Source organism: Gopherus evgoodei, chromosome 4 (assembly GCF_007399415.2).
Source record: "Gopherus evgoodei ecotype Sinaloan lineage chromosome 4, rGopEvg1_v1.p, whole genome shotgun sequence".
Lineage (NCBI taxonomy): Eukaryota > Metazoa > Chordata > Testudines > Testudinidae > Gopherus > Gopherus evgoodei.
This window is the reverse complement of record NC_044325.1, coordinates 24800625-24814906: the sequence shown is the minus strand read 5'-3', so window position 1 is coordinate 24814906 and position 14282 is coordinate 24800625.

Genomic DNA, 14282 nt, shown 5'->3' with positions numbered 1-14282 from the left:
AGAATACCTGAGGGTACTACAGATAGGAAAGTGTCTTATTGCCTTTTTAATTGTCAGATAACACCACAGTCAACTACAGGACTGTCCACAGCAGAGATGTTAATAGGAAGGAAACAAAGGTCAAGGTTAGGCCTTATCTATCCATACTTAATGGGAAAAATATAGCAAAAACAACAGAAGCAAAAGCAGCAACATGACAAACATGTTGACTATTGGAATGCCCAGTTGGGTTCAGCACCAATTTCTGCAAGTCTGGAGAGGTAGCCACCAGACACAATACCAACTGTTACACAGAGACATCATGGACAGACTGTTCAAGTTGACACATTGCAGAATGACAGTTTTCAACCAAATTTTGTTCCTGAAAATGTAACATTGCTGGCTGAATTACCTTTCGTAGAGGTTGAATTGAAGCATTCTATATGGGAGAAATGTCCATCTATCTACTGAAAAGATTATGCTATGTAACAATAACTGAGGGCCTATTTATTTTATTTTCATTATTACGTGCAATTTGAAATGCATTACTATTATTGTCGATTCGGAAAAGTGTGTAATTATTTAAAAGGGGGAATATTATGTGTATAAGAAACCATCCACTAGGGGGAGTAGGCAGATAGTTAGACATCAAAATGTGTTTCCTGGATGTTCCAGGGTTTTGTTGTGCATTGTTGGCAACGGGGGGGGGTGTCTGTGGACCGACTGCCAACTTATGTGTGTTGCCTGAATAACAAGACTGTTAATTCTCTAAAAAGTTGGAGTGTCTGGTTTACACTGCAATAGTCCATATTTACATGGTCCAGGTGACCCTTTATTAACTGACCCACAGGAAATGTAAGGAACCTGCTGCTACCATTTCCTATGCTGCAAGATTCTCCATTTGTCAGAGAGTGGCTGTGCCCGTGTGAAATATGTATCTTGGGAAATCAAAGAGTTTGTCTCCATTCCACAGCCCACCCTGGCTGTCTTCTCCCTGCTGTGGTTTTCCGAAGGGTTCAAAACACGTACTTTTTCAGACTGGAGGGAAGAATCAAGACAAACAGGGAAGCCAAGCCAAATTAAGATCACAAATTCATGCAGCCTTCGCAGGGGCTCGTTGATCTCCCAGGAAGCAGGATTTCAGACCTTAATTGGATTCCTTAATAAACAAACTCCCATGAGTTTTCAGTGCATAAAGATTGCCAACTTTCCTTTTTTAAAATGTTTCTTCAGAAAGGGAGCAGACTGATCCCTTGGAGAGATAGTGCTTTTTATCTACAGGGATTTTGTAAACAAATTGATCCAGATGTTTCGCTTTGGAAATCTCCAGACATAGTTAATTAATCTTTGCTACATCAACACTTCATTTCCTCCTTTGCTGCTAACACATCAAAACAGCCCATTTTTAAAAAGATAAATAATTGAAATGTTACATTAGCATTAACAAGATCATTCCAAGGTTTTCCTTAAAAAAAATCTCCTTCCTATACATGCATAAATTCAGTGCCATACAACAGTTTCCAGAAAGGATAAAGGTCAAATATATTAAGAATGCATTTGGATTCTTTTTAGTAAGCCACTGATTATCCTTTTTTCCCTTCCTTTATTATATGATTTGAAGCATTTTTTTAAAACAATATACATGTGGGATTGTAATGGACTCCAAGTTATATGTAAAAAAACCAAAATCTAGTCTTCCATTAAGGTAAAAATAAAAGGAAAGAGAGAGTTAGATGAGGTAGCAAAAAGCACTGGTCCCTACCTCCCTATGTTTAAAAAATTGAGTAAGTTAACAACTGAACCTTTCTCCCTGTGTTTATTATTATCATACCCAGTAAGATGTTTCTCAAAACTTAACAGTATGAAAAAGTATATAGTATAATTTTGTTAGCTGAGAGCCAGTGTTGAACAAAAACATCCATTAACTTTAAGGATGTAATGGGTTTTCAGTCAGAAGGAGGAGACCAATATAGAGATCTGTAAAAGGAGAAGCCCTTGAGAAATATCATAATAAATTCTAAGTACATATACTGTATTAAATGATATTTTAACTGAGTTCAGTTGATTTTCTTTACGTTTGTTGATTCCATTTTAAAATGTCATGCTCATAACCTGTTAGTTTCTCAGTGGTATCGAAGTAATCTGTCATAATTATAGGCTTGCTGAGGATCACATGCTGAGAAATATAGCAAAAGGTTTGCTCTCTACATTCCCTGAATTAAAATATGTGCTTTAAAATGAAGTCCTCTAATACAGCTGTAGTTTTCTAGTTACTATAAGGACTGTGGGATCAACTGAGTGCACAGCAACAGCTTACAAAGCAGGTGGCTTGAGGCTAACTCTAAACAGTATCCTCATGTAGCTTTGTAAAGTGGGATACAGATAACTCCTCTAATGAGTTTGAAAGACTGTCTGGTCACTTGGTTGTACACAAGGTTTACCAGGTCAGGGTCCAGGATAAGAGCTTTTAATTACAATCTATTAAATAATCTTTAGTTGTTGAAGATGTAACCAGAACACCTACCAGGGCTATTGCATCTAATTATATAACAATTGCACCCAAACCCTCTCCTTACGACCTGTAAAATCCATGATAAGACACTGAAAGAGGAGAAGAGACAGATGAAAAAGAGGTGAATCTGAGGACATGACAGAAAAATCGAGGTCATTGTTGTATATCGCATTCCCTGTGTAAAACAAGAATTTGAACCTCTTAGCCTGTTGAATCAACTGGCATTTGGCAGCAGCAGTTTTAACATTTAGCTAAACAATTTAGGAAGCAGATTTGGAAAAGGTTTAAATGCAAAATGAATAGATAATGAAATAAACATTTTGATTATTATTTCATGACCTGTATTTGTTGCAAACATGTCTCAGTGAGCAGTTACTCATCTCCTAAAAAAAGCTAGTAAAAAAGGGAAAATAACATGACTCAAACTAGTTTGTGCTTTTTATTTCCCTGAAATAGAAGTTCACATAAAAGCCCTTGGGGTGTGGTGATACTGTGCTGTTGCTGACTGCCAGAGCAGGATTTGGAGAGGCACCCACAGAGACTGGTTTACTGGTGCTCTGGGTACTGCCCTTTGTACTCCATTCTAGGCCACTAGCACAGAGAGCACCTCACAATTGTGAGTTAGGTTATGACCAGAAGTGAGCCAGCAGAGGTCCAAGTGTGTTGCTGGGAGATAACAGGCTCAGGCTCTGGCAGAAAGGCAATGGCCACCCACAAAGAGCGTAAAACATCAGTACTGAACCGGGTCATAAGGTTTACGTTTCAGAGCAAGGAATAATAGAATGTGATGCTAAGTACTAAGCTAACATAAATGACACAATCCTACTCTGCAGAGTTAAGAGAGGGATTTCTGAGGTTCCCTTTAAATATAACCCCAATGTGGTGGGATAACCCCAAGAGGCTTTAAGATTTTATTTCTCCCCACTTGAAGCGCCCCAAAACTCAGGTGCCTTCAGAAGCACAGTCAAACTTCTTGGATCCACAGCCGGTTTTGGAGAATGAATGTCAATATCTACAAAAAGAACAGGATTTCTTGTGAGCTTTCTGATACATCTTGCTCCTTTCCAGTCCAAACATTACCTGGGCAACAACCTTTCCTGCAGTATTTTAGCATTGCTGCTTCCAGGCCAACAGGAACCAGGAAATGCATGGCCACAAAAATGCAAAATGAATTAATCAAACTTTTCTGAACCTTAAAAAGATTCAAGTTTTGGGCAAGGGTTTATGGAGAGAGGTGATTTTATCTGAACCCAGTTGCCCATGCCTAGCTGACAGACAATTGAAGTATTTTCTTTATTCTCTTGATTCTCACCTGCTGGAACTGAAATTAAGTGATGAGGTTACAGGTACCGTAACTTCCTCCCCACTGTCTTCTTTGCAGGTTGATCATATTTTCTAAGCAGCAAGCAAACACTAATCAGGGGTACCACGTGGAAGTATTTTGGTGGGGGGATAAGCGAAAGTGTGAAAGAAAAGGCTGCCCTCTTCCCACACTCATTCCTTTCCCCCTTTCAGGATGAAAAACAAGGCTACTTTACAGTAAAGAGCAAATTTTCATCTCCATCTAGCTCTTACCCACCTGTCTTCCCACCACCAACACATAGCAGCTCACCCTCACCTTTATTCACTAATTGATTACCACCCAATATTCCTATCCTCAGAACCCTACTCCCCATATCTCAACACAGGCTCAGAAACTCCCCTCCTCCCAAACTTGTCTGTTTGGGGCCTGGTTAAGTAGCAGCAGAGGCTGTAGCAGGGAGCATGTGCAAGTGGAAACTATACCCTGTCTCTGTGGAGCAAAAGTAGCCCCACAGACCTCTGTGACTGCTACTGTTATCTAGTCTCTCTACTGCCTGGAGCAATTGTGCCGCAGGGTGTTCAGGGGCAGGAAGCAGCATGGAACACGTTCCCACTTCCTATTCCCTGGTTCTGTGGGGCTTATCAGAATTAGCCCTATAGAGGCTGGTATTCATGGCTGTGTGCCTGCTGCCTATGTGCTTCAGGTGAGGACTTCTGTTGGGACCAGTACAAGTCCCCTGGTGGCAACAGATACTTCAGTCTGGAGTACATCAGCAACATTGCAGACTCTTATGTCATCTCTAATGTAGCTACCTGCTGGGGCATGTTGGTGCAATCTAATCCTGTCATCCAGGAATGACTGCTTGACCCTGCTCCACACTATACCATGTCCTTGTTCTTTCATACCTGAGCAGCTTTATTTTCTGTTCCATAACTCCCTTGTATACTTTTACACTAAGGGACATGGAATTGGGTTTGCAATATGCCCACTAACCAAGAACAGAGGTGAAGGGACATAAAAGGAGAAAAATGGAGCTCTTAATCCACTGGTTGTTGCTCACTAATTAGGATTTATGCACTGGAAAAATCCAATTCCCAGCACTGAGGCGTTAATAAAGACATCCTGAGAAATGTCTGGAAAATTGGAAAAACTGGTATAATTGTCCAAGTAAGAAAACTAGGACAGCTGGTCGTTTCCCCAGGGATTGTTGTTATACACCACAATCATTTCAGTAGGAGGCAAGCTGGGGAAGAAGGAAGACAGTAGTAAAATGAAGGAAAGCAGTAGAAGAATAACACTGTTTTCAAGTTCCCATAGTTCTGGTGCTGACTCCTGAGAGAAAGCAGACTCGCTTCAGGGCAGGTTAGACAACTTTACTGTGCACTTCTTAAAAGTGTGATTTATAATGATTAAACTGAGGCTGACTAAATCCACGAAGGCCGCTATAGCTGCAGTGCTAAAATATCAGTGCCCTGGTTCTATTTTGCATAGTCATTCACACCAGTGTAAAGTGGACGTAAAATACTACCATTCTGACTTGGTTGCATTTTATACCCACCTTGCAGTGGAGTACATGGGCACACAAGGTGAGGGCAAGAGAGAATCAGCCTCCAGGACTGCAGTGCATATAACACATAGGTGTACAGAAGAGGAGGATTCCCCAGTATATTTGTATCACCTAGACAATCTCCAGAGCACACCAGGGAATCGATGAACCACTTGTCCTCTTTCACTGGCAATTGTATGAGATGTGGAAGAAAAAATTCTCAGCAGGTGAGGTATCACAAAACCCCCATGCAGCTGCTGCTGAACCCTGTAGGTGCCTACATTTCTGCCTGTGTTTGGGTCTCCAAGCCATTTGTGCTCCACTCTAGGCCTCCAGACACCTAAGCCCCAGTGTGATGGACAAACCAGTGAAAGATAGGCATGCCTCTGCCTAACTTGCCTGTGGAACCCAATCCAGTAGGCAAGCTCAGAGCCCACTTACTACATTGGGGCGTGGGGAGGGCCCCACAACATAACTTTCAGCCCAGCAGTTAGAGTATTCACCTAGGATGTTGGAGACATCAATCTGAAGCCCCCACTCTGCCTGAGAGGGAAGAAGGGACTTGATCAGGGATCTTCCACCTCTCCAGTGGGTGCCCTAGCCACGGGGCTATGGTACAGTCTGATATTGCTCTCTCCCCATTGAAGCTGTTCCATTTTGGATTTCATAATTAAAGAGTCATTGGGCCAAAGAGAGAGAGAGAACAAGTCTGTGAATGACTCTAAACTACAGAATGCAGCATTCACCCAGGATGTAGGTAACCCCAGATCTAGTGTCCCTGCTTCAGTGACTTTTCAGTTAGTTACCCAAAGAGGAACAGCAAGAGGAACAGAAGAGAGTGAGAGGGGCCCAATGTCAGGATATCCCGTACCACGGTGGTTAAGAGCAATTACCTCAGAGATGGCAGATTCCTATTCAAAATCCTTTTTCCCCCGCCCATGTGAAGGGGGCGTTAACTGGAGGTCTCCTACATAACAGTGGAGTACCCTAATCACTAGGCTAAAAGTTATGAGGCAGGTGGTCTTCCTCCTGGGTTCACAGATCACAATCCCAAGCAGCAATAGGTGCCTCCTTCCAATTTAGGCTCTTAACTCCCTGAGAGGGGTGGGGCTTAGGACATCTCCCTTTCCTGGATGGCTCCCTGCCTAGTGTGCTGGCTAGCTTTTGTGAATCCCATTTTAGGCTCCTGTTCCCTCTATTCATTGTGTAAGAAGCGCTTTGTGAATTCCAGTGATTTCCTAGGTGTTAGAGCACTCAGAATCACATCGCCTAAGCTGCTTTGTGAATCTAGCCCACTGTAATTACAGTAATGTTCTAATATTTATATCAATAATTACTACTAAATCATATAACGGGAAGCCTAACTTAAAGCTTGAATTACTTAGAACTAACCCTTGGTCTCAGATTTAATTCAGGTGGGTTTTTTTTTAGAAACCTAGTATATTAACTGCACGGTAGTTATACTAGAATTATTCTGAAGTTAAACTATGTGATACATATATTACTACAAAATCCTAAGATCAAAAACTTACCTATACTGCTGAATTACCATATTTCAACATGAAACCTTCTTGCTGTGTTACTTCTAATTGATCCCTGTACTCACATCTGCAATGGGGCTATATGGCCAAGATATTCAAAAATGACTAGTAACATGAGATGCCTCAGCTTTTGGATGCACAACCTGAGACACCTGCATCTCCCATCTCTTTAGTACTCTGTGAAAAGAAGCATTGTGAAGGCATAATGCTCTCGTTACAGAATCTTTTTAATCCCTCATTTGTGTTACTAATAACAATTTAGATTACAATAATTGGCAACATTTTAAACATCTAATTTGCTTTTCACCATCTATGGCATTTGTTTACCTTATGCGCCTCACTCACCTTGGACAGTGAAAACTGATGAGATATGTTCCACTTTTGCTTACAGACAGAGGCAAATCCTGCTTGCCTGATTCACAGAAGATTAGTAATGCCTAGCACTTTCCATCCATCCATCTCAGTGCACTTGACAAAGGAAAGCAGGTATCATTATCCACATTTTACATATGGTAAAACAGGCTTAAAGAGGTGATGTGACTTACCAAAGTCACAAAGCAAGTCATTTGCAAAGCTCGGTATATAAACCTTGTCTCCCGGTTCCCAATTCAGTGCCCTATCCACTAAGTTTTCCCTGTCTCCTCTTTTTCTACTTGTTTTTAACATTAAAAATTCCTGTCTTATCTAACCTAGATGACTCTCTGGTGACTAGTTAGTCAAATGATATCATAGCAGTCAAGAGAGTGAAAGCTAAACAATTGAGAGAGAAAAGGCTCCATACTTAGGATATTTAAAATCCTTCGCTTTTATTTATTAGGGTTTTTTGTTTATTTTTAATGCCAATTTTCCTTCAATGACTAAGGAAAGCTTTGAATAAAAACTGTCATTGTTAAAAGATTCAACATCTTCACCCCTTCAATTATGGTGTTAGAAAAATCAACACACATCCTCTGAGATGTGCAGGAAGTCCTCCAACAAAACTATAACAAAGCAGATTTGGCATTTCAGATATTATTAAACTCAAGCAGAAAATCAAAGTTAAACAACTGTTACCCATTACTTATATGTCGTACAACAGGAAAAAGGGGCGCTTGGCAAATTAAAAAAAAACTTTGCAAGTCTCCTTTAATGGGGCATCATTAATTTGCAGTCTAGTTAGGTTTGTTGGTTTTTGTTCTTTTTAAGAGCTAAAACTTGACTTCATGAACAGTTTTGTGGTTTTACACCACATTTAATTGTTGGCGTGGGTTTTTTTTTTGTAAGTTCTTATCTCTTCCCTAGTATCATGAGATGGATTGGATGAATGGACTGTAAGGCGGACAGAAAGATGGCTAGATCATCAGGCTCAACGGGTAGTGATCAATGGCTCATGTTTAGTTGGCAGCCAGTGTCAAGCAGAGTGCCCCAGGGATCGGTCCTAGAGCCAGTTTTGTTCAACATCTTCATTAATGATCTGGATGATGGGATGCATTGCACCCTCAGCAAGTTCGTGGATGACAAAAAGATGGGGGGAGAAGTAGATACACTGGATAGGGTCCAAAGTGACCTAGACAAATTGGAGGATTGGGCCAAAAGAAATCTGATGAGGTTCAACAAGGACAAGTGCAGAGTCCTGCACTTGGGACGGAAGAATCCCATGCATTGCTACAGGCTGGGGACCAACTGGCTAAGCGGCAGTGCTGCAGAAAAGGACCTGGGGATTACAGTGGATGAGAAGCTGGATAAAAGTCAACAGTGTGCCCTTGTTGCCAAGAAGGCTAATGGCATATTTGGCTGCATTAGTAGGAGCATTGCCAGCAGACTGAGGGAAATTATTATTCCCCTCCATTCGGCATTGGTGAGTCCAATCTGGAGTATTGCATCCAGTTTTGCACACACCCGCAGCCCCACTACAGAAAGGATGTGGACAAATTGGAGAGTCCAGTGGAGGGCAATGAAAATGATCAGGGGGCTGGGGCACATGACTTATGAGGAGAGGCTGAGGGAACTGGGCTTATTTAGTCTACAGAAGAGACGAGTGAGGGGGGATTTGATAGCAGCCTTCAGCTACCTGAAGGGGGGTTGGTTCCAAAGAGGATGGAGCTAGGCTGTTCTCTGTGGTGGCAGATGACAGAACAAGGAGCAATGGTCTCAGGTTGAAGTGGGGGAGGTCTAGATTGGATATTAGGAAATGCTATTTCCCTAGGAGGGTGGTGAAGCACTGGAATGAGTTACTTAGGGAGGTGGTGGAAACTCCATCCTTAATGGTTTTTAAGGCCCGGCTTGAGCAGGGGGTGAGACTAGATGACCTCCTGGGGTCTCTTCCAACTCTAATCCTCTATGATTCTATGATCATGTACAAGACCCACATGATCAACAAGGAAAACCAATGATACAGGGCATATAGTGAAACTCTCTGTTCACGCTGGATGTAATTAACATCTTCTACAAAAAACTCTATGTATGAGAAGTGCTGAGGGATTGAAAAACTGGAATCCATGCTCAACAGTTGTGCTTATACATTGTGTAGGTGTTAACATGGATCCACAACCTCCCCTTGCCCCACAGCTCACTACAGTCTTCTGTGCCTGCCTATGTGAGGCTAGCACAGAGAACCTAACAATGACATGTAGGGGGTGTGCAGATACCCATGTGACCACTTTTTTTGCAGTGCCCAAAATACCCTGCCCCTTCTCTAACACAACCCTGATCCAGGGCTTAAACAGTGCAGAGGTCACCAAACCAAGAGGGAATTTCACCCAAGTGCACTTAAATGCATAAAGTAACAAGCCGGGGGGGGGGAGGGAATCCGAGTATTTGTTTCTTATCTCCTCCCTTTCACTTATAATTATGCTGGTGTTACAAGCACAACAGGTAAAACATTTCCAGAAAGAAGTGAGATGCACAAATTGCTCCTGTCCTTTTAGAACTGGTTTATATGTATGTTTACCACTGCCCTCTACTGGACAGAACCAGACCTGTTTGTGAGTATCAGTTTGGAATGACTTCTGCTCTGGTTCCTAACAGTGACAGCTAGTAGTAGGGTGACCAGTCAGCAAATGTGAAAAATTGGGCAGGGGTGGGGGGTAATAGGATTCTATATAAGAAAAAGACCCTAAAATCGGGACATCTGGTCACCCTAGCTAGTAGGGAACCTGCAGCAATAAGGGCCTGTGTTTTTGACACAGCAGTCTGTGAGTTCAACACCCTACAATGCAGGGAGAGGGAGATCTTGAATTCAGTATTAATGGGTTTTTGTTCTTAAAATCCTTAGAAGGAGACAAGGGTTTTTTTGGTGGACTTTTCGAGCCCCTGAAATGATAGTTGCTAATGTGTGAAGTCTTGGCTTGTTTCACAGTGCGGGAGAGGAGCTCACCTCTTCCTTAGCCTTATTATTTTATAACTTGGTTTGCAGTTTTCTATACAGCTACCTACAGGAGTTTGAAATGAAGGGCTAAATTGTCCCTGACCCTGGTATAGGTGTGCATTTGGGAGGGGAAGGTGAAAGGAGCTTTCCCTCTGCCACTTACCTGTACTTCCGACACAGGAGCCAATTATGATCACAGATCACTCTGGAGACCATCAGGGACAGGGAGGAAAGAAGTGGGACCCTAACTCTACCCCTCTCTCTACATCAGTTAGCAGACCTGGCTAGACACACAGGTGTAAACACACTGCATGCTCCCTCTGTGCATTAGGAAGCTCAAAGATAGTATAATCAAGCCCCAGAACAACCCTTGGGGCAATGTGATTCAATACTACCCTTCATTCAGGGCTATATAATTACAATCCCTAGCTTGTATCTAGTACTTTTCATCAGCAGATCTCAAAGGGCTTTACCAAGGAAGTCAGTATGTAAATTACACATTCTAACTGAAGTGTGGAAAGCGAAGTGGGTAGAATCTGAATTGCTGACTGTTTCCAGTAAGATTACATTATTTTTTGAGGATACTAATAAAGCATTTTTCAGCCTCAGGGTCTGATCCTTCTGGGTGCTGAGCACTCTAAGCTCCCAAAAAAGAAACTCAGGCCCTCTCAGAAGATGCTTGGGCCCTAAGGTTCTCTCAGTGAAGTGACAAGCTAGGACAAGCTGTATCATTAGCATTGTTTGTGCTTTCCATACTCAAGGAGGGATCTAACTAAGGGCTTTCCTGTACTGCCTCATAGTTCAGACCACAGGGGTGTGAATTGCAGTGCATACCAAAGTGCTGCGCTGTAACTCCCTTGTGTGGATGCTGCGGGCACAAACTAAAAGGTTGCTAGTTCACATTAATGTAGTACATTCATTTATGTAGTACAGCAATTTATTTATCACTCTTCTTTCTAGAAGTGTAGTACATTAGTGTGAACTAGGAACCTTTCAGTTTGTGCCGACAGCATCCACACGGGGGAGTTACAGAGCAGCACTTTGGCGCTCAATGCTATTCACACCCCAAACTACAAGGCAATGTAGACATAGCCTTAGATGAACACAGTTTGTTTTATAACATGCCTGTTTACCCCTCAAGGCCACGAAGAAATTTATGACACTAATAAAAACTGAGTGAAAATAAATAAAAGAAGCTTTAAATTAAAGGAGCTTAAGTTTTACAAATGTGTTATAAACCAGATAAACATGTACAGGCTTTGCAAGTTCAGGTTTAGGGTATCCTTCTTCCATATTTTACAGTATTCTTAATGTTTTTTTAAATGTAAGCAATCTGTTTTATTCTTAAACATTGTGCTCTTTGTTCCACAATTTGGTAAAACAAATTCCCCTTTAAGCCATTGCTTTTCCTGACCACAAAAAAATAAAGACAGAAAAACCATTAATTTCAGGTTCATGTCCATGCAGTAGTACATGCTGCTGTGCTCTGAACTATAGTATGTCACTGCTTAGCAGCCTGTCTTTATATTTTGTACCTGCATGTAGAAATGGGGAAATCCTTAGGGATTTTGCCCTGAAAAACTAAAGTTAAGTAAAGGAGAATGGGGATGACGTGCAGTAATTTATCCGTATCACAAAACCATTTGACAGATATCAATAGGACATTTGAAGAGCAAAATACGGCCAGACCCCTTCCCTGTCTTTTATCATCCTCCACCTCCTCTCTGGCATTGGCTCCCTTCTCTCTGAATTCAGGCCTTCTGTTGTATCTGCTCTTCTCAAGAAACTTATCATTAATGGCATCTGGCTTTCTCTAACTACTGTCCTATCGCCCTTCTTCCTTTCATCTCAGTACCCCTTGGTCATGCTCTTTATTCTCAGTGTTTCAATATCCTCTCCTCTACTTCATTCCTTGATCCCATTCAGTCTGCTGACACCCTCTCCACTTCACTAAATTTGGCCGCACTGAAATAAATGTAATCTCCTTGGCATCAATTTGCTCCCCACCCACTCAGTGGAGAGTTTTTATGCACATGTACGCACATGGTTGATTGGTTCAGAATTGTTAAACTTGGCTAGGGATGCAGGTATAATTATTCAGTATAGGCAAAATCCTGAAGTCCATACTGAGACAAAATTCCCATTTGTAGATTTAATTGGAGTTCTGCCTGCATAAGCGAGTGAATGCCTTAAGATTTGGTGCCATATAATTAAAAGATTGACATCTTCCTAGATTTAGTGCAATGTAACTTGAGCGTCCTATTTACCTTTGTTCCTGGCATGGTACAAGCTGCTCATTGGCTAAATAACAGGATTGTCTAATCCTAATTGTAATCTGTTCTGTCTCATATTTGTTTATACATTTTAGCCACGTTGTTTTGGAGGCTCTCTCTTTTAATGGTGTGGTGGCTGCTGCTGTTAATATTATCCCTGCTGTTTTTTTAATTTCAAGTCAATGTCTCCTACCGGGCCCACAACATAATAGGCTGGGATTTCATCAAAATGTGTCTCAAAAAGTGTTTTGTAAGCTTTTGTGGGTACATTTACAGTGAAAAAAAAAGCCACAGCCCATCGACATGCGGGACTTACTTTACAGGGCTAAAAATAGTAGTGGAGCTGTTTCTCTGCTCAGGGTGGAGCTCTGGCTTGAGACCCACCCCACACACCAGGTTTCAGAGCCCAAACTTCAGGCTGAGCGGGAACATCTACACTGGTATTTTTAGCCCTGGAGAACAAGCCCTCTGACACTGAGTCTGTAGACCCAAGTTCTGAGACTCACTGCCCTGGGGTTTTTTGCAGTATAGATATACTCCTTGTATGTTTCTCCAAAAAGTTTAGATCTGAAGATAGCCTCATAAAACGTTTGTGGTGACCTACTTCCTCACACTCTCTCTTTCAGAAGTTGAGGCTGTTTGAGTGCCTTCTATTGATGTTCACTGGAATTCTCTCCCAGCTGATGAGAAGGCAGTGGGTGATATGTGCTTTCTGAAGGACAGCTGCTCAGAAATTGTCTTCGTTGTTGCCCTGAAATTTTCTAAGGTGCTGTGACTTATATTAATTAAATACTACTATTATTAATTATTTGTACTGCTATAGCACAGAGGTGCCCTAGTCATGGACCAGAACACCATTGTGCTAGGTGCTGCACAAACACAGAACTAAAAGACAGCCCCGATGCAAAGAGGTAGATCTGGGAGTTATCAGCATAGAAATGGCAGTTTAATTCAGTGATATACAGGGAATAGCAACTTGTACTTTAGATCTGAATTTTTACAGTTATTTAATATATACAGTTCTAAAATTGCCATTATCATTGTTCATTTTCAAATTTGTATTAGTTTCCATCTAGCTGTGGTTTCCAGGAAGATGCAAAGGGGTGAAGTCTGCTGCAGGAAGGTTTTGTAGACTAGACAGGGACATTTTGATATCCAAAACCAGAGCCTTAGCTGATATAAATCAGCAGATCTCCACTGACTTGAGTGAAGCACTTCCAATTTATGCCAGATGAGGAGCTGACCCTCAATTTCTTTACATGTTTCCAAATAAATACAGTAATTCTAACATAAAGGTTATCTGGAATTTGTGCTTTGATCTTTGTAGAATCCATAAAAATTATTGATTTCATGCTTTTCTCCATGCTCAGCAATGTGTGTGAAATCAGATAAGCATGTATTATAGACATTTAGCAGACTGCCTGACAGTATGTGAAGAAATGTGGCTGAACTAGAAGCTTGCATTTCATTCTTCTTCTCTCCTCCAAATACCCGTCATGTTGTAGAGTAAGATCTAGGGCCTGCTTAAAGCAATATAGAGAATGGGCACAAAATAAAGGGGAAATTAGATTATTTTATCTTTGAATTTCTACTAGTTCTGTAGTGATCAAAAGGTGCTCTATTCTGGAGTAAACTTAAAAAAAAAACAGTAAGGAAGCAGTTACAGTTCCTGGCTCTACTACTGGTTTCTCCAAGTATCTGTGAAGTCCTCTCATTAGATTGTTTGGCCTTTTCAGACCTTCATCTTGTGAATGCCTAGCAGAAATTCTCTTGAATGGAGAG